The sequence below is a fragment of the Eschrichtius robustus genome, chromosome 4, assembly GCF_028021215.1.
Source record: "Eschrichtius robustus isolate mEscRob2 chromosome 4, mEscRob2.pri, whole genome shotgun sequence".
Taxonomy (NCBI): Eukaryota; Metazoa; Chordata; class Mammalia; order Artiodactyla; family Eschrichtiidae; genus Eschrichtius; species Eschrichtius robustus.
In genome coordinates, this window is record NC_090827.1 from 130,306,799 (window position 1) to 130,330,516 (window position 23,718).

The 23,718-nt window shown below is 39.8% G+C and overlaps 1 protein-coding gene and 1 pseudogene across 1 annotated transcript in view; both read left to right on the forward strand.

Moving 5' to 3' along the window:
• SYNPO2 (synaptopodin 2) overlaps positions 1-23,718 on the forward strand; it is a 167,532-nt gene that overhangs the window by 46,695 nt on the left and 97,119 nt on the right. The window lies entirely within an intron of this gene.
• On the forward strand, positions 17,703-18,534 carry LOC137763869 (ran-specific GTPase-activating protein pseudogene; annotated as a pseudogene).

Sequence of the window (23,718 nt, forward strand, 5' to 3'; positions counted from 1 at the left end):
CTACTGGATCTCCAGGGTGTGGTCAGACTGACAGGGTTTGAATCCTTGTACCCTCACTTGGCAGCTGTGGGGCTTTGAATACTCAGCCTCAGTTTCTCCAATAGAAAAAATAATATTTTATTACAGGATAACCTTTTTTGTAGGGTTATTGCAAGGATCAAATCAAAAAACGTAAAGTGTTAAATGGAGTGCCTGGCACATAACAGGTGTTCAATTTATATTGGTTATTAGTATATTATCATTGCTTTTAGGATATGTTTACTTATCGAAGGTAAAACCATATCTGTTTCTTGAATAATTCTAAATAGTCTCTAGAAAAGTTATTGTTATCCAAGTTAGAACAGCACTTTAAAAACGTGTTTTTCACTGATAGCCTCACTGCGTTTCTCCCTAAAAGTTTTTTTTAATTGTCAAATATTTCAATGTACCCATGCTAATATATAGTTTAATCTCTGCTTCAGAGGCTGTCTTAGAATATGTTGCATTTATTGATTTATTATATATGTATGTATATATATATATATATATATATATATATACACACACACACACACACAGTTATTTTCAGATGCTTTGAAAAATAATCCACCATTACTTTTTATCATTTCCCCTGATATGTCTGAGTTAAACGTATTTTAAACATAGGACAAACTGGTTGGGCCTCCTGACAATGACATTTTGTTTTTATAAACTTCAACTTTGAAGAATAAGGATATCTTTTCCTTTTTCCTCTCTGTCTGGAAGGAAAGGAAAAAGGGATTTTTTTCCTTTTTGATGGGATTTCCATGGGGGAGCTTTTTATACCTTTAGCAGGGTCTATACACTCTGTGTATACTGCTCTGTGTAAAAGGATTATGACAGTGTACAGATTTTTCACTGTCAAACACCTTTGGTTAAATGTTTATTTGAAATGAGGCACAGCATTTAAAATAGCCCTGAAGAAGCTGCATACTCTCCTTGACAACAACAACAAAGTTTGTGTATTCACAGTTGGCTTAACAGTGTCTGGCATAGAGAAATAAAGATGAAAATATATTTCGGCCCTGTAATATTTATAGCATTGCCAGTTTAACCATTGTGCCCTATTTAGGAATATTTTTTGAGTGAGCTTTATGTTAATGCCTAAGAACACAGTCATAAGTTGGTGGCAGGGAAGCTCGTGCAGCAGAATACATGTCTGTGCTGTGCCATGGAGGACGGAGAGGGAACTCACACTGTAAAAATCCCCCTTAGTTCTTATACCCACTGACATAGAGGACGTTGGTAACAATGGGGTTGCCGCTTGGAAATGCTGTGTCATGCTTTACATGCTTTTGTAAGAAACATGGTCTTTATGAGTTTATAAATGAGAAAGGCAAAGATTCCATTTTGTCATTCTGAGTAATGCATTTCCACATATGGCAGCAACTTGCTTATATGGCTTTCCCGCTGTTGGAGAGTGAGCTACTCCAGATAACGCACATATTCCAGATATCTGGAAGCTCAGCTAAGATGCATCATCACTTTACACTTTGAATCCTTCTAACTTTCATATAATCTTTGCTCTAAAAACTAAGAACTAAAAATAATTGCCATTGTACAATAAATCTAGTAAAAGTTTACATATCCTCTCTTGATTTACTTAATAGCGTCATGCCTGTCGTAACAGCCTCGTGGGGGACTCCATGTTCTCACATGAGCATCAGTTTCCAATTGTATCGTGTTAAAATTTGTGAACACGTTGGCATTTATACCAAAGAATGCTAGACTGCCACGTACAAAGCCTTTTTAGTTTCTTCTCTTTCACTTTTTAGCTTTCAGTGCCCTGTCAGTGTGTGTGAGTGTGTGTATCTCTAGTTCCATCGCCACTCCCTTAATTTTTTGTTCCTAATCGCCTGTGGATTAGAAAACATTATTAGAATTATTTCCAAAATAATAGTAAATTGGCTTTAAGTGATTATCCAAAAAACTGTCCTATGACTCAAGCATGAGAACTTACATTTTTTCATTTATTCAACAAATATAAGTTGAATGCCTCCTCTGTGCTTGTTATTGGACTGAGGGCAGCTTCTGCAGCTTCATTCAGGACACTATCAGTCTTTTCCTATATTGCTTCAAAACCTACTATCTGGTCTCTGCCCCCACAAAGCAGCTAGAAGGATCAAACAGAGTAAATCCTGTTACTTACCTGATTTAAATACTTAAGGTTTCTGGTTGCCTTCCAGATGAACACCCTGAGTGAATCTGCATGTCTACTCTCTTACTGCAACTTGGTCACACCTGGCCATTTATATATTCTTTTCTCCCTGCATGAAATGTATTCCCCATGTATTCACCTTACTAATTCTGTCCTTCCTCAGGGAAGCTTTTCTGGTCCCCTTGACTAGAATAAGGTAACCTTTGTATGTGCCAATCTCAATGACTATAGCTGTGGGATTTAAATCTTTAGAGGTGACTGAGTGACAACATAGAGAGGTTAATGCCTTTGAAGGAAGATCTTTATTACTTACACTTTCAGAGAGGAGGGGACGTATTGTGCCATGCAGGGCCACATGGGGAAGCACCAGTGTCAATCGGGATATAGAAAGGAATGAGGGGAAAGCATAGGGCACAGTCTTTATTGTGTTTTCCATTGGAAGGCAAAGCAGGGCAGGAAAACAGTTTAGGGTTGGCTAGTTTGAATAATTCCAGCAGGCTTTGGGGCATAAGGGCGGTCCTAGTTGTCTGGCACCTGGACCTGCATTGATTTAGGGCAGGGGAAATATTGGCTTGGGTGGGTGAGAGTTAGATAACAAAGATGGTTGGGGGTATAGATTCAGGATTGGTTTATTTGCATATGAAAGGAGTGCCCTCAGGCATGTTGTTTATCATTTTAGGAATTAACTAGCTCTGGGAGGGGCAATGTCTCTCCAGCCAGAAATCCTCCCCCCTCCACTAAGATGTCAAAATATCATAAAGGGGCTTCCCTGGTGGCGCAGTGGTTGAGAATCTGCCTGCCAATGCAGGGGACACGGGTTCGAGCCCTGGTCTGGGAAGATCCCACATGCCGCGGAGCAACTGGGCCCATGAGCCACAACTACTGAGCCTGAGCGTCTGGAGCCTGTGCTCCGCAGCAAGAGAGGCCGCAATAGTGAGAGGCCCGTGCACCGCGATGAAGAGTGGCCCCCGCTTGCCACAACTAGAGAAAGCTCTCGCACAGAAATGAAGACCCAACACAGCCAAAAATAAATTAATAAATTAATTTTAAAAAATTATAAAATATAGACAATAAAAAACATGATTAATACACTATCCTGTCACCTACTGTGGTATGGTACATATCTCACTGTGTTGCTTACATCTCCCAAACTTGCTAAATTGTAGGCTTCTTGAGAGCAGAGATCTTGTCTGTCTTGTTCACTACTGTAGCCCCATTGCCCAGGGTAGTGTCTCTTGCTTGGCAGATGCTCAATAAATGTTAGTGGAATGAAAAAAAAAATGAATGGACACCATTCTATCTGGCATATGTGGTTAGTGTTTCACCTGGAAAGCATAGCAATTTTTTCCAGGTACAGATTTTGTTATACCAATCAACTAAGTAAAAAATATTTTTATTTGGTTTAAATGTGAGGGTTTTACTTCTGTCATAATGCTTATTTCACTTGTCACTGTTCATTCATTGTCCATACTCCTGGAGCTCCAAAAGGTTGGGTTCCTTGTTCCCCACATGTAGGAAACCCCAGCATTTAGCAGTGTCTCCATTAAAATCACTCAATTGTGCTTCAGCAATTAAAAGTGAGTATTTTACTTCCTACATTGTTGTTTTCACATAGAAAATCCATTAAATGCTCTGAAACAGAAAATAAATAAATAAATGTGAGGTTTGTTTTTTTTTCCTTTCCAACTAAGTAAAGTTTAATTTGGCTCCGCATAATGTGTATGATTTACAACTCTATAAAGAGACCAACACACCTCTATGTTCCTTGCGTTAGCCAGTGGTTCTTTACCAGGGGCAATTTTGCCCTGTGGGGGGACACTCAGCAATGTCGGGAGACATTTTTGGTTCTCACAGCTGGCATCTAGCTGATAGAGTCCAGGGATGTTGCTATATATCCTATAAAACACAGAACAGTCCCCTGCAACAGACAGTTATCCAATCTAAAATGTCAATAGTGCTGACATTGAAAAACCTTCTGTTAGAGGGGGATGTGTTTGACCGGTTTACCTAAAAACACCTCACACATCCAACCATGTTCCCCGACTTCTCCACGAAGCAATATAAGCTAAGTAGCTGATATCTTAGGGGTAAAGACAGCAGGCCTGAGGGGAAAAGTAATTTTTAGAGGAGGACACATGGCAAGCTGCAAGAGAGGGGTTCAGTATTTGAGCAGACACCATGAAAGGAAGTCTAAGTGGATTGATACACATAGCATGGTGACACTGAGGTCTGGGCTTAAAATGAACACTGAAATTATAGGCTTTTTAACTGACAGTTAAAAGGTATGACTTTAAGTTAACATAAGTCATGTGGGGGGAAAGGAACAATCATATAGAGCTTATAATTCCAAAATTGCTCTCTTTAAAACTGGAGTTGTCTTCTTAAGCTTAACATGCTGCCATTGATCAAAGCAATGCTGTCACACCTTTTCGGAACGGTCTTCAGGGCTTGTGTCATGCTCTTTTGAATAACATCAGAAGTTGCAAACGTTGCCCTTTGAGGCAGGAATTTGCTTTTGGGGGAAAAAAAATCAAGTTATTTGGACCTATATATGGTGAATAAGGAAAATCATCCTTGCTCCTAATACCATGTTCATAAAAGTTGAGGACAGGCTATAAACTATATGAATCTGACTTTAAAGGCAATTCTAAAAAGGAGTTTTAGAAATGTCTTGAGCTAAGTCATTGTCATTAGAGTATAACCTCTCAAGATGACCGTTTTCAGGAGAAAGGCTCATATTGAGGTATGAGTGTTAGCAAAACATTACTTGATATTCATATTGATTTCAGTGCCACAAATATATGTGGAAATAATGCCAGGTTTGCACACAACCAAATTTCTGTCAGCATGAGAATGTTTAGGACAGGTCTTACCAGTGCTTTTTATATGTAAAAGTTTAATTTTTTTCTTTTCCCCAGTTTTATTGAGATATAATTGACATATATAATTGTATTCATTTAAGGTATACAAGATAATGATTTGATATATGTGTATATTGCAAATGATCACCACAGTAAGTTTAGTTAACGTCCATCAGCTCACATAGTTACAATTCTTTTTCCTTGTGATGAGAACTTTTAAGATCTACTCTTTTAGCACTTTTAAATATACAACATGGGGACTTCCCTGGTGGCACAGTGGTTAAGAATCCGTCTGCCAATGCAGGGGACACGGGTTCGAGCCCTGGTCCGGGAAGATCCCACATGCCGTGGAGCAACTAAGCCCGTGAGCCACAGCTACTGAGCCTGCGTGCCACAACTACTGAGGCCTGCGTGCCTAGAGCCCATGCTCCGCAACAAGAGAAGCCACCGCAATGAGAAGCCCGCGCACCGCAACGAAGAGTAGCCCCTGCTCGCCGCAACTAGAGAAAGCCCACGTGCAGCAATGAAGACCCAACGCAGCCAAAAATAAAATAAAATACTAATAAATAATAAATAAATAAATAATTTTAAAAAATAAATAAATATACAATATGGTGTTGTTAACTATAGTCACCATACTGTACATTACATCCCCAGAACTTATTAATCTTATAACTGAAAGTTTGTACTTCAGTACACATCATCCATTTTCCACACCCAACCCCCCACCTCTAACAACCACCAATCTGTTCTCTGTTAAAGTTTAATTTTTAAGCTGTGATACCACACATACTTCAAAATCTGGGAATTTCTACTTTAGGCAAGGAGGTATTTAAGCTTTTTCCTCAGATGTCAACTTTACTTTGGCCACATAGACCTAATTTAGGATGGCTTTTCAACATCAAATCAAGTTCATGTCTAGTGTACTTGAGATAGGTTAGTGTTATAGAAGAAGAATTGATAAAACTACAAGTCTACTCCTAATAGAGTAGCAATGCATCACAGTTTGCCAGGGAGAGACCTGATTTTAAGATGGAAAGTCCTGCTTCCTGGGAAACCCCTTAGTCCTAGGCAAATCGAGATGGTTACCAAACTCCCAGTCGCTTAGCTAACTCCTCTGTTCTTTTTGGACTATCTACAGGGAAAACAAAACAGTGCCTTCCCATAATAAATAAAGGAAAAGGACATACCGCTATTGGGAGTAGCATAGCAACTCAAGTCAAACAGCAACATATGTTAGCTGAAAGTAGGCTGAGCTAATGGCTAACTTTTATGCTGATTCAAACTGAAGTCAGAAGTTCTATTTCATGGCAACGCTGCAGGCCATGTTTTACCAACCAATAACAACAACAACAACTGCAATAACAAAAAATAAAATAAAATTTTATGTTTCAACCATCATGCTTATCATATTTGTTTTGGTTTTTAGGAGAGCTATTTTGACAACTAATGTCCTTGGGCAAGGAAATAATAGGTTACTTAGTTCTTCAATGGCTTTGTACAGTGGATCTAGCAATTATATACAGTGCTTGAAAAATGAATTATGGTGGAGTTTAGCTGAAAGTTAACATTAAAAATATACATCACTGAGGGGGCACTTAGGGTTATGCAGATAGGAAAGCAGATGGTATGGCAGTGAAGCACTGGGGTCAGGAAGAACTGTGTTGGCATCCTGCCTTAACTGGTGTACGACTTTGAACTAGTTGTTGGCCTCTCTAAACCTCAGTTCCTTCATGAAACAAACAGGCACAATTATGGTACTTATCTCCTGGAACTGCTGTTTATTAAATGATAATGAATGTACAATACTTAATACTGTGCCCAGCATGTAGTAAGCATGGAATAAATGTAAACCATTATCGTTTGCACCTGCCAAAAGTTTCTGTAATAGTATATTCTGACTGTATTTAAGAGTCATGTTATTTCTTTAATTTCTTATTTCCTATCCATTACTCTTTGTAGAAGGATCTTGTTTAAGAAATATACAAAGAACACAAAGAATTCTGATAAAAGATGTTTTGCAATATATCATTCTAGGTTCCAAAGATCAATATAGTGTTACTCTAAGAGAATATTGATAGGAAAAAAATCACCCATGACACAAAACCCTTGGCTGTCCCAAATCACGATGAGTTAAAGAAAGAAAAAAAGAAATTCTAAAAACTCAAACCAAACAATTAGAAGAAAAAAACAGAGTCAATAAGTATTAGAACCAGATTTGAACTACTAGTGTATCGTGCAAGCAACTTTATGTATATCTTAGGCAAGAGCCATTGAAACATCTTACTTGGGACAAGAAAGCAAGGTGTGTATTAAGATAAAGATGTTAGAAACCAAGTAATAACAACCCAAGATAGTTGCTATACAGGTTTTAAAAAGCAAGATAATGTGCCCCAAATTGTCCTGTATAATTATCTCCAAAGTTCCATAACATGATGACTTCAAAACTAGTGTGTTACATATATGTAATTGAAATAGTCAACAATTTGTCCCTCAAAAGTTTCTCTTATGGCTGTTCTGAAAGCAGTTATTGACTGAATAGTTTAACACTGTTTAAAACCATTATCTGGAAAATACCTGGAAAAAGCAAGATGTGACTTTGAAGGTTTAGAAAGAAAGGTAAGACATGAGGCAAACCCAGCACTTTCTTGCCAAATGAGGGCTCAAGATGTGCTGTTTGGTGAGCTCCAGTGCTATTTGGAATACAGCTGACAGATGATTAGGAGAGGTCACTGACTATCTCATTTTTTCCGTGACCCAGTTTTAGAAATCTGCCACCCAGAAAGAAGAGAACAGCTCTCAAAGGATTCCATACTCTGGCAATCAGACCCCGGGTTAGCCTCTGCTTTCCTATGTGAGCCTCCACGTCATTTGCTCACTCTCTGTTGCATTCTAACCATAAATTTAAGGCAGTAACTGGTTATTCTTTTTATGTTTTTTAAGCTTTATTTGAATTGGTACAGTGCATGTTCTGTCTTCATTAATATTGTTGGAGATTGTAAAATCCTAAAAGGTTACACTAAGGTATGTTAGTCTCCTTATAATTTCCTCTAACATTTCAAATTCATCATAAAATAATTGAGCATGTTCTCTTTTCTAAATGTCTTATGTAAAGTGCTGAGAGAGTGCCCTGGGTATTTTAAGAATGAAATCAATAAAAGGTTTTCTATTTTTCTGTAAAAATCAGTATGGTTAAAAGAACTACATTTAGGCTAGGACTTCTGGGTCAAGCACTTAGGGTTGACCAATTTTTTTACTGAATTGATTAGTTGTCTTACTCTTGTGAAGTTACAGCTAAAATTTTTAACCAAACACTCTTCTTAATCTCTCTGTTCTATCAAGATGAGTTTTCTTTTTGCTGGTGTTTCAGGTTTTATAACAGATCACATTTTTACTTGGCTTCAAATCAGTTTAATTCATCTTTAGGCAGATTGACTGAATTCTATGAACTTCAGAGTCTCTGGTGATAAACTTCTCTGTCATCTCTGTATTATCTCTTTTACAGCCAGATGGGGAAAGTGGTTTACATCAGGCACAATGTATATTTGAACAATAAGGTCACAAGCAGAGATATATTATCTTTTATGGGCAGTGAGACATGTAACGTGTTACAGCCTTCCCCTTTAAGCTACATAGCAAATGGGACACAGCACTTTGTTTTTATGCCTGGATTCCCATACGATATTCTAAGCACGTTCATGTTAACAACCTGAGCCTTATTTAAAGCAGCATTTCCTCTTAAAGTGTAGAGGAGGAGGATGACCTTCATTCCAGTCCTCTTAAGTTTGATTAAAGCCACCCGAAATAAGTTTATTGCCTCAAACTCTGCTCTTATCCTCTGTGTCTTCAGCTCTCTTCCTCTCTCTGTATGGGAGGAATCAGCATTCTATTAAAAGGCCTGGCCCAGAAGAAGTAATCATCACACTTCTGCTTTTGGATCTATTCCCTTGTTAAAAGGCAATTTTGAACTATGTGGAAAAGTAAAACAATTTAAGGGAATGGAACAGTTTAATTCTAGCATGTGGAATATGTTTTAAGTTCTGGTAGGAAGTGCTTCCACAGCACATATTTTATTTTAAAGAAGGACAGGGTAGATTAGGAATTGGCATGATTTAAATAATAACGAGAGACTAGATATAATTATCACCATAACCGAACTTGCTTTTTATTTAATGTCACCCTAGTTTTGGGGATCTGATTATGTTTGGCATTTCCAGCAAAGCATAAAGAATTTTAAATGTCTATAATAGTCCAAAAGAATACTTCTTTGGCTAATTAACTCTGGAAGCGAAAGAAAAAAAAATAAACAACAAAAATAAACAACAAAAAAACCCTTCTTCTTTTCCCTCGGTAGAATTGTTTAAAGAGAGGTTCAAAGTGTTTGGTTTAGAGCTCTGTTTCACTTAATATTTCCAACAGTGGTTTATGAAAGATGGAATTTTTAAAGTTCATTGATGGCACTAATATGGTCCAGATTGTTAAGATCTTGATTCATAGGAATAAAATTAAGAACAAATTAATCAAATACAGGATAAAAATCAGCAGTAGGAATAAAAAGTAAATTTTCTTAAGGAAGAACAGAAGCAGCTGGGACATACGACGCTCGGGAACCATGTTTTACCATGGCTGAGTGGTTCTCAAACTCGAGAGTGGATCACAGTAATAACCTGGGGGCTTGTTAAACCAAACATCACTGTCTCCCACCCCACACATTTCTGATTCAGTAGGTCTGGGGTAAGGTCCAATAATTTGAATTTCTAGTAAGTTCTAAGGTCCAGGAACCACAGTTTGAGAACTACGATTCTACCAAAACAGGCCCTCCTGGGGTCACAGTGAAAACTGAGCACTCTCCGGCGCTCAGGAAAATGAAAAGGGGGGATTTTCTCCTTTAAATACCACATTCCTGGAATCATGATCATTGCTCACTTTCTCCACCACATTTGTCCCCTAATTGTACATGGGACATTCATATAAATATACAAGTTTTTATTACAGTGTGAAAGAACTGATGTATTATATGTCAATTTACAATGAAGGTAAATTACAAACACACCATGTCATGTTACTTGGTTAACTTGTCACAGGCTTAAAGCATTGAATAAGCACTTAGACTTGCTCCTCTCTGGTTAGCAGTAAAGGATCTTTCTAGATCTAACCCACTGGAGAGTTTTAAAATAACAAAGCCTGGGTCCCATCCCAGATGAATTACATAAAAATCTCAGAATGGGGACCTGGTAATTAAATCCCTTTCAGGTAGTTCTAGTGAGTAGCCAGGGTTAAGAACCATTGGTAACTCTAACTGTGTATTCTCACTGGTTACCAGTGAAGTGAGATCACCCCCATGGGGGTAAAAATTAGTTATCTAGGGGCAAAAAAAATACCTTAGATGTTATACTGGTTTGTGGGCCTCCAGAGGGCCACAGCACATACACATGCGTGTAGTATATCTGTAGTGTTAGCATTTCATGGGTTGGGGACAATTAGGAAAAAAGACTCCCTTAGAAAATGATCATGAAAAAAGGTTGAGAAATACTACCCTAACCCTGGTAGACTGCTGTTAGTTTTCAATACTTAAACTTCCCTCTAAAATGGAACACAAATCTTTTTGGGTGCTCTTACAGATATTGGTAGGGAAAAATAGCATTTAAAAATTCTACTACAGGGGCTTCCCTGGTGGCGCAGTGGTTGAGAGTCTGCCTGCCAATGCAGGGGACACGGGTTCGAGCCCTGGTCTGGGAGGATCCCACGTGCCGCGGAGCAGCTGGGCCCGTGGGCCACAATTACTGAGCCTGTGCGTCTGGAGCCTGTGCTCCGCAAGGAGAGGCCGCGATAGTGAGAGGCCTGCGCACTGCGATGAAGAGTGGTCCCCGCTCGCCACAACTAGAGAAAGCCCTCGCACAGAAACGAAGACCCAACACAGCCATAAATAAATTTAAAAAAAAAAACAAATACTTAAAAAAAAAAAAAAAAATTCTACTACATGTTGATCACCTAGCTAGGTGCTTTTACATATAGTATCGGGTAATGCTATCCTGTATTTCTCCTCTAGAATGTACATAAAAATTATAATTAGTTTTGTTTCATTCTGGCTTCATAATATTTATATTGAAAATAACTCCTGTCTTCATGAAGCTTACAGAAAAATTCCATTTCAATCTGTAAGGCAACCAGGTGGCTTCAAACTGCTTTCACTCTCAACCACTATCAAATGCATGTAATGAAGTTCAGAAAACAACATTCCATTAAAAGAAATCACAATAGAAAACAACCTCCATATCCTTGTCTCAATAGTATATTATTTATCTAAAGAATCATAGAAAATCATTATTTCATTAATTTATAGTAATACAGCTTTACAGTATAACTTAAGACTTGAATATATAGTATATTTGTAGTATAACTTTGCTACAAAAAGGCAAGTATATTAAAAAATATATATGGTTGCATGTATTCTTTTGCTATTTGCAAGGGTACGGATTTGTTTTAAATGTACTCAGGATTTTGTTTATATTCAGGTATGGTGAGGCCAACAGATCGGGAGATAATCGCCATTGAAAAGATATAGTTGACCCTTGAACAAAATGGGAGTTAGGGGCTCCAACCCTCCTTGCATTTGGAAATCACGCATAACTTATAGTCAGCCCTCTGTATCCACGGTTCCTCATCCTTGGATTCAACCAACCATGGATCCTGGAGTATTGTTGTATTTACTGTTGGAAAGCATTCTCATATATGTGAACCCACACAGTGTTGTTGAAGGGTCAACTGTAGTTTGTCACTCACAGTTCCCAAGGGGAGGGGACATGCCATACCATGAAGGGCCACATGGGGAACAACCGGGGTTGGTCAGGAGGCGGGGCGAGAGGGAGACCTTGGGCAAAGCCTTTAAGGTGGTTTACAGGGAGGGAATTGGCAAGGCCAGGTGAGCAGGTTTAGGACTGGATAGTCTGAATGATTTTGGAGGGCTCTGGATTATCAAGGTGGCCCCTCGCTGTCTGGTACCTGGCCCTGAGCTGATTAAGGCAGAGGTGAGCAGGTTTAGTCTAGATGATCTTGGAGGGCTCTGGATTATCAAGGTGGCCCCTCGCTGTCTGGTACCTGGTCCTGAGCTGATTAGGGCAGAGGAGTGCTGCCTCCTGGAGCACTGAACAGAGGAGGCAGGTGCGGGTGTGCGCTCAGAATTGGTCGCTCTGCATCAACGTTGTGCTCAAAGGCAAAGCACATTGTTCACTATCTCTAGGAATTAGCTAACCTGGGAGAGGCAGTCCCTCTCTAGTCAGTGAGGTCCCCGATGTCAGAGCATCAAGAATATAGAAGATAAGAAGATATAGTTAATGTAGTTAAATATAGTTAATACAGGGTTGTGTCCCAGAAAGTCAGAACCATAAACTAAATCAGCTGTGGAAAAGGAGAAAGATATTCAAATTGCAAATAATGTAACCAGGCACTCTGAAGGTCCATTTCTACACAAGTGCATAGAAAGTTTTACCCAAGTATAAAGTTATTCAAGGCTTCATGCTATTGTATAGATAAATCTAGAAAAATCACTAGTCCTAAACAGTGAGATATGTTGGGAGGGAGCTGGGGGAGGGAGGATTTGACTGACATTATTGGCCTAATTAATTCTGTCCCCTGTCTTCTTTCTCTATGTACTTGGTTTGTGCAGAGACAGAATGTAACAACGGAAGTTCAGAGCAGACACTTTCTGTTACCAGACAGGACCAGTACATAAAGAGATAGCAAGTTTGTTGGGACGCAAGTGTGAAAATATATAGCTTCCAAATAGGACCAGGAGTTTTATTACTGCTGTTATGTTATTTTTACTGTTCAACAAAAAGGAGGCAACATTGTATCCTGAAAAGAAACTAAAGTGTACAGTAAAGTAGGCCAGGGCTGGAATTCTAACTCAGCTGTTTACTGTGTAATCTTGGGCTATATATGTTACTTCTCCAAACATAAGTTTTTTCATTATAAAATGCAAATTATATCTAGTCTTGAGATTGGAAACAATTAAGAAGCAAAACATAGGAAACAGATGAAGATTTAAATATAAAAACTTTTAAAAACTAAATTAAGCTGAATTTGAGGATGTGGCCAAGGTGGACAGACATAATGAGCTTCTTACTATTTCATCCCCCCATTAAATTTCCCCACCCAGGCTCAGGCAAAGAGCCCGCTCATTTTTTTTTTTGGCTGTGCCTTGCGGCTTCTGGGATCTTAGTTGCCTGACCAGGGATTGAACCCGGGCCCTGGCAGTGAAAGTGCAGAGTAGTCCTAACCACTGGACTGCCAGGGAATTCCCAGCCACTCTTCTAAACTTATCACATGATCTAGCTGAGAACAGATCCTGGGTAAGGTGTCTCCTAAGCTGGGAAGAGCAAGAGGAGGTCTGACTTGAGCTAGGCTTGCTCAGTCCCTGCTCCCAGTCTCAACCACCAGGCAAGGCCCTCTTCCTCCTCCTCCAAGAGTGAGTGAGGAGTGGTAAAGACGAGACAATAGGTCCCCACCTCCCCACCCTGGAAAAATTAGAAGTGGGGGCGGAAATCTCCCTTTACCACTTTGAAGATGATTATGAAGATAGACTACAGATAAGATATGCAAGATGCCTAACCAGAGCAATAGGCATTTTCAATAGAAAGAGATAAATTCACCAAGACTTCATTTATCACATATAGATTATTCCTTCTTCTGGTATTGAATTTAGTGAAATAGCTCTCTTTTTTTCTCTTATGTAATATTCAACACTAAACTTTTTATTTATGAGAAAAGGGGATATTCTGTCTGAATCCGAGTTACTTGTAATTAAGTATTCTGAATTAACTCATTGATTTTATATATAATTCTCAAATTCCATTCCAGTAAGAGTGTAGATTGGTAAAAAAAAAAAAGCCAGAAATAATGTAATAGCAATCTGTAAACACAAGTATTAAATCTTACTATTCAATTGTTTTTGTTGGTATTTTAGTTGATCACACTGAATGGTAGGTATTTAATTCATCTTTCCAGATAGAACAATTAGGCACCTTCTCATTATTACACATACAAGTCAACAAAGGAGAATTTGGTAGCTTTCAACAATGATACTAACATATACTATTTATGAAGTGTTTTATAAAGCTTCAGGCACTGTGCCAGGTGCTTTATAAAGCTTTATTTCTAGTCCTACAACAACCCCGGAAGGAATTATTATTATGCCAATTTTATAGAAGAGAAAACTGAAGTTCAGAGAGGTTGAGTAATTTTCAAAGTTGTAGATACAGATTGAAACTAGTAAAGTCAGGATTCTAATGCAGAACCCTGCAAAGCCTACATTTTTTCCTTTATATAAGTCCTTCTGCCTCCCCCCCGGGAAGAACCTAATGTGAAAAGAAAGAAAACAAGATTGTAGTTCCATTAGCATAACTAATAAGTGACCTTGGCACTTCATTTAATGGAAGTTTTGTAATAAGGGTAGGAAGACAACCCTTTTTTAACCCTCACATACGAGTTTAAACACATGATTCATTTTGAGCTAAAATGTTTAGCTGATTCATCCAAACTATGTTGAGAGTTCAGAGAAAATGAAAAAAGTTCTCCTGCATTGATTATAATTTGAAGCTTTTAATGGGCACACCATTGTTTCTAAAGTTCAGCAATACCCTGTACTTCTCCTTTCATAGGATTCATCACATTGGGACAGGATAGGTGCTCATTATTCATTGATTATTTGAATGCACTAATTAATGACTAAAGGCATAGGGGTCTCAGAAATGGTGTTAGAGGGTATTAACTTCAGGCAAGAACAGGAGAGATTCTGCAGCACCCAACCTTTCCCCAACTACAGCCATTCCTTTTGAAAATCAAAAATTGCTCATAATTGTGCACACCATGAAGCTTTGAACACTTCGTGCCACGTGCAATATCTATTGTTGTATTTTCATAATTTTCGTGTGTAACTGCAAAACCACCCTGCTTATTATAGATTCCTAGGAATTAATATAGACTGCCAAAGATCACCAAAGTGAAGACCATAAGCCAGCATGAAATTGAGTACTGATGAGCTCCATGGAGAATCAGAGGTACTGATCTCTCTTGGTCCTCTCCAGTGAATTTTTCTCCAACAAAACTGGACTCCTCTGGGCTTGGTGAGGAATGCATTAGAATGTAAAAAGGTGGAGCAGATCCTGTGTCCCCTTCACCCCTCCCAGAAGGCCAGGATTCCTGCTCAGGTCCTTGTCCATCTCCGCCCTCCTGACACATGGCCCACATCTGTCTACATGGTGTCTATAGCTCTCTCCTCAGATTCCGCCCGTAACTTCTCCTCAGCATCGCCAATTACGTATGCTCTTCTTCTCATATAGGTTTTATGTGTTATGTTATAAAATCACATTTTTATTTCAGTTTTTCAAAAGATTTAAGTACATACATTTTCATGTAATGATATTTTACCATCTGTACACATCTTTAAAACAAAAGAAGGTGTTTTAAAAAAAGGCAATTTGCCTACAGATGTGCCTTAAATGTCTTCATCATTTACCAGTGCTTTTTTTTTTTTCCCATTTCTCTCTCTCTCTCTCTCTCTTTTTTTTAACTTCAGGAAGATTATTCATGGGGAAAGTCCTAGATCCTATTTCCAAACCGAACACAAATTGTAGTACAAAGCATCCTTTTATATAGACTCATCATTGCCATCTAGGGAATATTTATGTCTCAAATGTGAAAGGATGTTCAACTAAAAATGGGCATTTCTATTTTGGTCAAAGGCTTAACTGAAATTAAGTCTGCTGCCCATCTCTCTGTCTTAGAAGAACACTCATGTTAAGTCAGGAAAAGAATGAGAAGCTGAAGGAACTCTAGGCATAATTCAGGCACAAAACTGAGCTAGAGAGAAACATATATATCTTCTTGAAATAGATGGTATTTCCACACTCCCCAAATTAACTGGTTAGTTGATTATCTTTTCAGATATATAGATATAGATATTGATATAGATATAATGTGTGTATGTAGATATATAGATAGATAGATACACATATCTATCTAGCTAGCTAGCTAGCTAGCTAGCTAGCTATACGTGGGGAAATATATAAGGAAGAATAATAGCTAACACTTACAAAGTACTTATTATGTGCCAGGCACTGTCTAAGCATCTTACACATATTAACTCATTGAATCCCCATAATAAGTCTATGAGGGAAGTATAATATTATCCACAGTTTTACAGATGAGAAAACTGAGGTGTAATAAAATACATTGCCCAAGATTACATAGATAGTAAGTGATGACTTGAACCCAGACAGTCTTGCTCTAGACTTCATACTCTTTCCCACCATGCCAAACTGCTTCTGTTCTCAGAGAAGGTACAACATAATGGGAAATTTAAATGTTCACATGTGAGAAGCTAAATGATAACTCAGTTCCACGATATGAAATGTCCCACAATAGTGTATCTTAGGTGGCACATGGGCTCTGAGGCCATGAGAGCTGCAGATTTAGAGAATATGTTTCCCCTGGCTATTTTACTCTGGACTGAAGTAACCAGGAGAAGCTTTTTAGGAAGAGAAGAATTGAAGAATTGGGCCTTTTTAACTGGAAGAATTGGATGAGAGAAGGAGAGAACAGAAGGCATTCTGGGTGAGAGGAAGTGCTCTCTGAAGAGCCAATATTCAGAGATCAAAATGAACAAAGCATTATTATAGGGGAGGAGTAGGAAGACCAGTCTACCCAAAGCAACAGGTTCAAGTAGAGAAAAATAGATGTGTTTCCAAAGGTTGCTTAAATCCAGATGTTACAAGGATGTGACTCTCAGGCAAAGAATTTGGACTTCATTTCATAGATAAAGCAGAGCTGTCTTAAGAGGTCAAGAGCAAGAGTGGGAAAGTAAAAAAAGTATTTGGGGAATACTAATTTGGCAACCATGTGCAAGAATAGAAGGGATAAGCAAAAGGAAACAGGGCCTTACTCAGAAGTTTGTGCATTTTTCAAGATGAGGGCCTGGAATTCAATAGATATATTTTAAATAAATAAAAAAGAAGGCATACATTCTAGAACTCTTACTAAGGAAATAGGAGGAATTGTATGAACTGTTCTGGAAACCTAAGGGATATCATCACAGATTATTTCAAAGGTTTTTAACCTGGGAAACACAGAGTAAGACGGAATCCAAATGAAAAGTAGATACAAACTGGAAACGAGGAGGGAGATTAGGGGTTTGAAGACAGATTCAGAAGCCATCTCCATAAAGGGGGACTGATTTTGAAGAAAGACTAGGGGACTGATAAGACCGGAGGTAATGTCCATGTATGAGGAATAGGAAGTGGAAGAAAAGTTCTTGAAGGAAACTGAGAAGATGCAGTTATTAAAGTAGAGGCTGTGTTGAATCAGGATGGTATAAGCTTTATGGAAGCCGAGGAAGGAAGTGGTTTCAAGAAGGAAATTGTGGTCAACAGTTCTAAGAGCTGCAGAGAGAAGGAGACACGAGAACACAGAAAAAGTTACTGAACCAGCACACTCACATTACACAATGTAGATATAAGTAGTCACAACTTCATTCTTTTAACTTGTAATTACTGTAATTTTGTCAACATCAACGTTAGTCCTGGCGGCGCGTTTCCCGCCGCCGGGGTCAGGGGTCGGGGTTCGGGTCGCGGGGCGGAGGGAAGAGCGGGAGGGCGGGAGGCGCCGGCGCCAGACGCGGAGGCAGGAGCTGCGACCGGCCGCCAAGAGGCCGCGGAGCCCGCGACCACCGAGCCAGCCGAGCCGCCGCCGCCGCCGCGCCCATGGCGGCCGCCGAGGACACCCACGAGGAGCACGACACCTACACCGAGAATGCCGACGAGTCCAACCATGACCCCCAGTTTGAGCCCATAGTTTCTCTTCCTGAGCAAGAAATTAAAACGCTGGAAGAAGATGAAGAGGAGCTTTTTCAAATGCGGACCAAGCTGTTCCGGTTCGCTTCGGAGAACGACCTCCCGGAGTGGAAGGAGCTGGGCACCGGGGACGTCAAGCTGCTGAAGCACGAGGAGAAGGGGACCATCCGCCTCCTCATGCGCAGGGACGAGACCCTCCAGACCTGCGCCGACCACTGCATCACGCCGGTGATGGAGCTGAAGCCGAACGCGGGCAGTGACCGCGCCTGGGTCTGGACTACCCACGCCGACTTCGCCCGCCAGCGCCCCAAGCAGGAGCTGCCGGCCATCCGCTTCCTTAACGCCGAGAACGCACAGAAATTCGAAGTTTGAAGAATGCGGGAAAGAGATTGAAGAGAGAGAAAAGACAGGATCTGGCAAAAATGATAGTGCCGAGAAAGTAGCTGAGAAGCTAGAAGCTCTTTGGGTGGAGGAGGGCAAGGAGCCCGAGGACGAGACCAAAGAGACGGCTGCGGAGGAGCAATGAGTCGGCTCCCGTTGTGTCCTTTCTCCCTGTCTTTTCCCTTTTTCTTTTTTTAAATTTTGCCCTGCCCTCTTCTTTTTGGTTTGTTTTTATTCTGTTTTGTTTCTACAAGGGACTTTATATAAAGTACTGGCTTCCAATATTCAGGTCGTTTTTTTCTAAGTTTTTGCCCGAATGAAAACGACTTCAGAAAATCCGTCACCCAGTCGTGAGAATGTACTGTGCTAACTTTCTTTTCCACAGTGGAAACACTTATCTGTAGTCATCAAAATAGCAAATAACACATTTGTTGAACTTGGGAAAAAAAAATTATTCCTTATTGGGTAAATCAGTCCTTACTTAGACACCCAGTCAATCAGTAATAGTAATGCTTAGTGAGCACTCGTAATAAAACAACAGGGAGGAAGCTTGGTGGGAGAGGTGGAAGCAAGTGTAACTCACAGTAAAATAAAATGGTTTCTGAACCACAGAGCTTGGGTGATCTTACTCCTTTTCTTTAGGTACATGGAGAATAGATGCAGGAAGATAACATGGTGATAAAAAGCTTATGAACTCACTCACAATAGGTCCAAAGAGCGTCCTGGCAAAGGTCTTTGAAACTGGGATCTTTATTTGGAAAAACCATTCCCCACAAACACAGGAAGCTCCTCCCAAGGGAAGTTCCCTGTGATCTTCCATGTCAGGGACCTAGTGGATGCTGCTGATTTGAAAGGCTCTTGAGAATTAGTGAAGAGAATAAGTAGGCTGGGGTCCATCAATACACCCACCCATGCAGTTGGGGGCCATGTTTCACATCTCTCTGGTCTTCATTCTGTGTGACCTAGTATGTAAGAGAATGTGCCTGCGAATCGGATCTGGATTCAAACCCCAGCTCCTCCGTTTATCAGAATTGTAGTTTGGAAAGCCATTTAATCCCTCTGGACTTTATTTTTGTCATCTGTGAAGATGGAAGTAATAACCCTATATCAAAGATTATTGTTAAGTGCTCTGTTCATGTGACACTAAATACATGGTAGCTACTCTAATTACTATCTGAGGACGTCTGATGGAAAGAATGGTGATTATCCTAGTTGATGACGAGGACTGAGTAGTGTCAGAAAAATCTCAATCCTGATTCCTTTTACTACATAATAAAATGACTTGCAACTTTAAACTTTTTCAAAGCACTTTCGTATCTGCTAATACATGTTATCCTTACAACAAACCTGCGAATGTTGTTGTGTGTTCGTTATTGCTCCTATTTTGCAGATGGAGAAAGAGGGCCTCAGAAGGGGACAAGGACTTATTTCAGTCACAAAAGGGGAAGGTCACAGAGTCTGCACTGGAACCCAGGGCTGCTCACTCCTGTCAGAGCCTGATGGGAAAAGCCAAGAATCTGCTGCCACTTTTCTTGCCAAAATACCCCTCCACTTATGTAGTGAACACAATGCAGAGATGAGTTAATTCTCTAGTCACATCAAAGAGCTGCTTGTTGAACTTTCGACTTTTGGCAAGTCGTGCATCATTTCTTAGCTTCAGCAATTTCTTGACACTTTTCCTGCTTTAACTTTTATTTTTCAAGGCACTTTTCAATTTACTCTTAGTGTTCTCGAATAGTAGGCATTGTTTTCATCCTTTTTGCATCTCAAAAAAAAATGTGGTTTGTTTATGTTTCCATTAGTTGACATTACCATCCAAATGCTTATTCAGATCAGAATATTGGTTTGGATATATGTGGTGCGTGTATGGTAGTGGGGGTGGTGGGAGGTGATCTCAAAGATGTTCAGACATGTCATATTACTTTAAATCCTCCAATTTTAAGGATAAAGTGCACTTGTCTTCAACTTCGTACACCAAGTTAATTGGTCCATTACTTAGTAGATTTTGTACTTGATTGGGAGGTGTAAGGCCCTAGACAAGCAGAACTCAGCCTTATATAGCTTTGTTTACCCCTTAGGACCCTGTGGCAGGTAGGAGTGAGGGTGGGAGATGGAGGAGAGGGTCAAAAGTACAAGACTGCAAGTACTGAATCCATCTCCAGTGGAGGGGATGAGGATCCTGAATAGCTCTGCCCTACAACTTGTCCACAGTTGTGTGAGCCCAGGGAAACTATAGAGAATTCTTCAAGCCTCCTCTTGCAGTCTTCAACCATCTCAGGAAGCAGACTGCTTCAGTCATCGTTTTCCTTCTAGAAGGAAGATGACTAGAAGAAAAGTTGAAACTTTCCCTCAAATTGCTCCCCCTAGAGTTTTTGAGAGGTAAGACCTAGAGTACCCTGCCAGCCAGTAAGAGAGCCACACCTGGGGGTGCGGGGGAAGGACTAGTGTTCCTGCATTCTGATGCCATACATGCATTTTACTCTGCTTTAAAATGTATTTCTCCAGGTTACCAATTTTTACATTGTAAGACAGATGACATTTTGATCCTACATGATATATTTCTATTCAAAGAGTTTTAGGATATATTTGTTCATTAGTATGTAAAGCTGAGAAGTATTGACTGTAAAGTTACTGGTAACACTGAATCTATTATTTTTATGAAAAGACAATGAATATATTTTCCCCCCGGAGTGAAGATATATTTTCTGTTACCATATCAGGGCATCAGAGGAAAGCAGTTTCCTTGAATCATTACTCTCCGTCCCTTTCACTTCACTGACCAATGACAGAGGTTTGAATCCTAAATTAACTTTGGAAGTTTGTTACAAGTTTCAAATAATTTGCTAAATAGGTTTCAAATGTTAGTCCTTTGTGCCTTGGGAATAAAGAATTAAAAGAAGAGTGATGGTTACTTTTATGGTAAAAAGTTGGCACAAAATAAAAGTTTTTTTTCTCTCTTTCTCTTTTTTCCATGTGCTCACCTAAGGCAATAAACGTGTGGATGATTACCCCTGAGTTTTTCCAACAAGCTCAAGGAAGTTTAATGGCCCAAACAATGTGCTTTTTAAGAAGATCACTGTAAACATTCATTTCAATTCAAGGAGTATCTTTCAAAGTTATTCTGGGACAAATATGGTGCAAAGAAACATGAGAGACAGAAAGGAAACAGGAACCCCAGGCTCTCGCTCTAGTCGTCTGTGGCCCCTGCACTCTCTGGCTGTTCTTTCCTAGCTCTTCATCCTCTACTAACTTCTATGTGTTGGAGTCTCCAAGGCGCTGTCATTGGAGTGCCAGCCTTGGAGCAAGCCTTTTGTCTTCTCTATCTGTACTCTCTCCCTAGGTGTAGTGGGTTGAGTGGTGGCCCCAAAGAGATATGTCACCATCCTAATTCCCAGAACTTGTGAGTGTTACCTGATTTTGGAAAAGGGATCTTTGCAGATGTAATTAAATTAAGGAATTTGAGATGAAGAGATCATCCTGGATTATTCAGGTGGGCCCTAAATCCAATGACAAATGTCCTCATAAGAGAAACACAGGGGAGATTTGGCAGACAGAAGAGGAGGCATTGTGACCAAAGAGGTAGAGCTTGGAGAGGTGTGGCCACAAGGCCGCAGTCAAGGATTGCTGACCGCCAACGGCAGCTAGAAAAAGTGAGGAATGGATTCTCCCCTAGAGTCTCCAGAGGGAGTACAGCCCCTACAGACACCTTGATTTTGGACTTCTGGCCTCCAGACTGTGAAAGAATACATTTTTGTTATATTAAGCCACCAGTGTGTACTCAGTTTGTTATAGCATCCACAGGAAGTTAATACACTAGGGAATCCCATCTAGTTCTCATCTTCAAATTCCATCTCTAAATTTAAATCTCCAATCCTGACTGTCCTCTAGGTGCCACACTCATGTATCTAACTGCCTGCTTCACATCTGCACTTGGATACCTAACAGACATCTCAAACTTACTATGGCCAACAGAATTCTTGATTTCTGTCTCCTGCACCCACTACTCTGTTTCCTAGTCTTCCCTATCAATAAATGGCACTACCATCTCAGGCTTAGGGCTTAGGTCCAACTACTTCATGGCTCCAGCAAAGAACCTAAGCATCATGCTTGATTCTTTTCTTCCTTTCAACCCCCTCTACCTAATTCCTAGATGAATCCTCTTGGCTACCATTCTGACCTAAGCTTATGTTGTAGCTTTCTGATTTCTTCCCTGCCTCTACTCTTGTCTCTTTCCACAAAAGCCAGCGTAAACTTCCTACAGTGCAACTCATTTCTTATCACTCTCTGCCTAAGATGTTCTAATAGCTTCCCACTGCACTTAGGATAATATCCAAATTTCTTATCTTGGCCTACAGCAGTGGTTCTCAACTGGAGACTATTTCACCCTCACAATGCCAAAAAGACATTTGGCAATTTCTGGAGACATGTTTTGGTTGCTACTACTAGGGAGAGCCTACTGGAGTCTAGTGGGTACAGCCCAGGAATGCTGCTAAGCGCTTTGCACTACACAAAACAGGGCCCAACAAGAAAGAATTATCTGGTCTCAAATGTCAATAGTGCCAAGGTTGAAAAACCATGCCCTACAGAGTCCACATGAGTTGATACCTGCCTTTTATTGCCTCATTTCCTTCTACTTTTCCTCAAATATGCTAAGCTTGTCCACATCTCAGAGCCTTTGAATATACTCTCCCTTTGGATTGCAACATACTCTTCCTAGTATGTTGCATCCCATCTTTGCATTTCTGTATCTTCGTTATCCAGGTGTAAATTCTAATACTACCTCCTCAGAGAGGCACCACCCATCTAAAGCAGCCTCCACCCCATCCTACCCCTGCTCTGTCGCATTAGCCTGTTTTTACCCTCTATATTGCTTTTATTGGTACTTTATTTTATATTTTTATGAATTTATCATTGGCTTCTTCCCTCTAAAATTGCAAAGTTCTCTAGGGTCTTTCATGTTCACTGCTGTTTGCCTGCATCTAGAGCAGCACCTGGCACAGAGTAAGTGCTTAATAAATATTCATCAAATCACTGACATACAAATGTAAAGCAATAGAGGATAATTAAGTAACCCATAAAATGTTTGGTCCCAAAAGTGATGCAGTGAATCACCAGGAAGGCAGGCTTATTTCTAATCCCTTGTCAATTTGTAGTATATGGCTATTTGGATGTTACCTTCATTTAAGTCTTAACTCCACTGACAGAATGAGAAGCTAGGGCCTTGTTTATAGAAAAGATGTAATTTTACTTTTGAATCTATTGTTTTGAAGACAGAGCAGGCTTTCATGGAGTGGATGACTGGCAACCAGTTGTTAATGTGGTTGTAGATTTGAAGAATCCACGTAGAAGCAATGGCTGAATCCCTGAGAGCAGAGGAGCCCACTGAGGGATTGTTTTCAGAGAGAAAAGCCAAAAATTTGCCCTGAGAGAACCTACTGTTAGGAATAGAGGA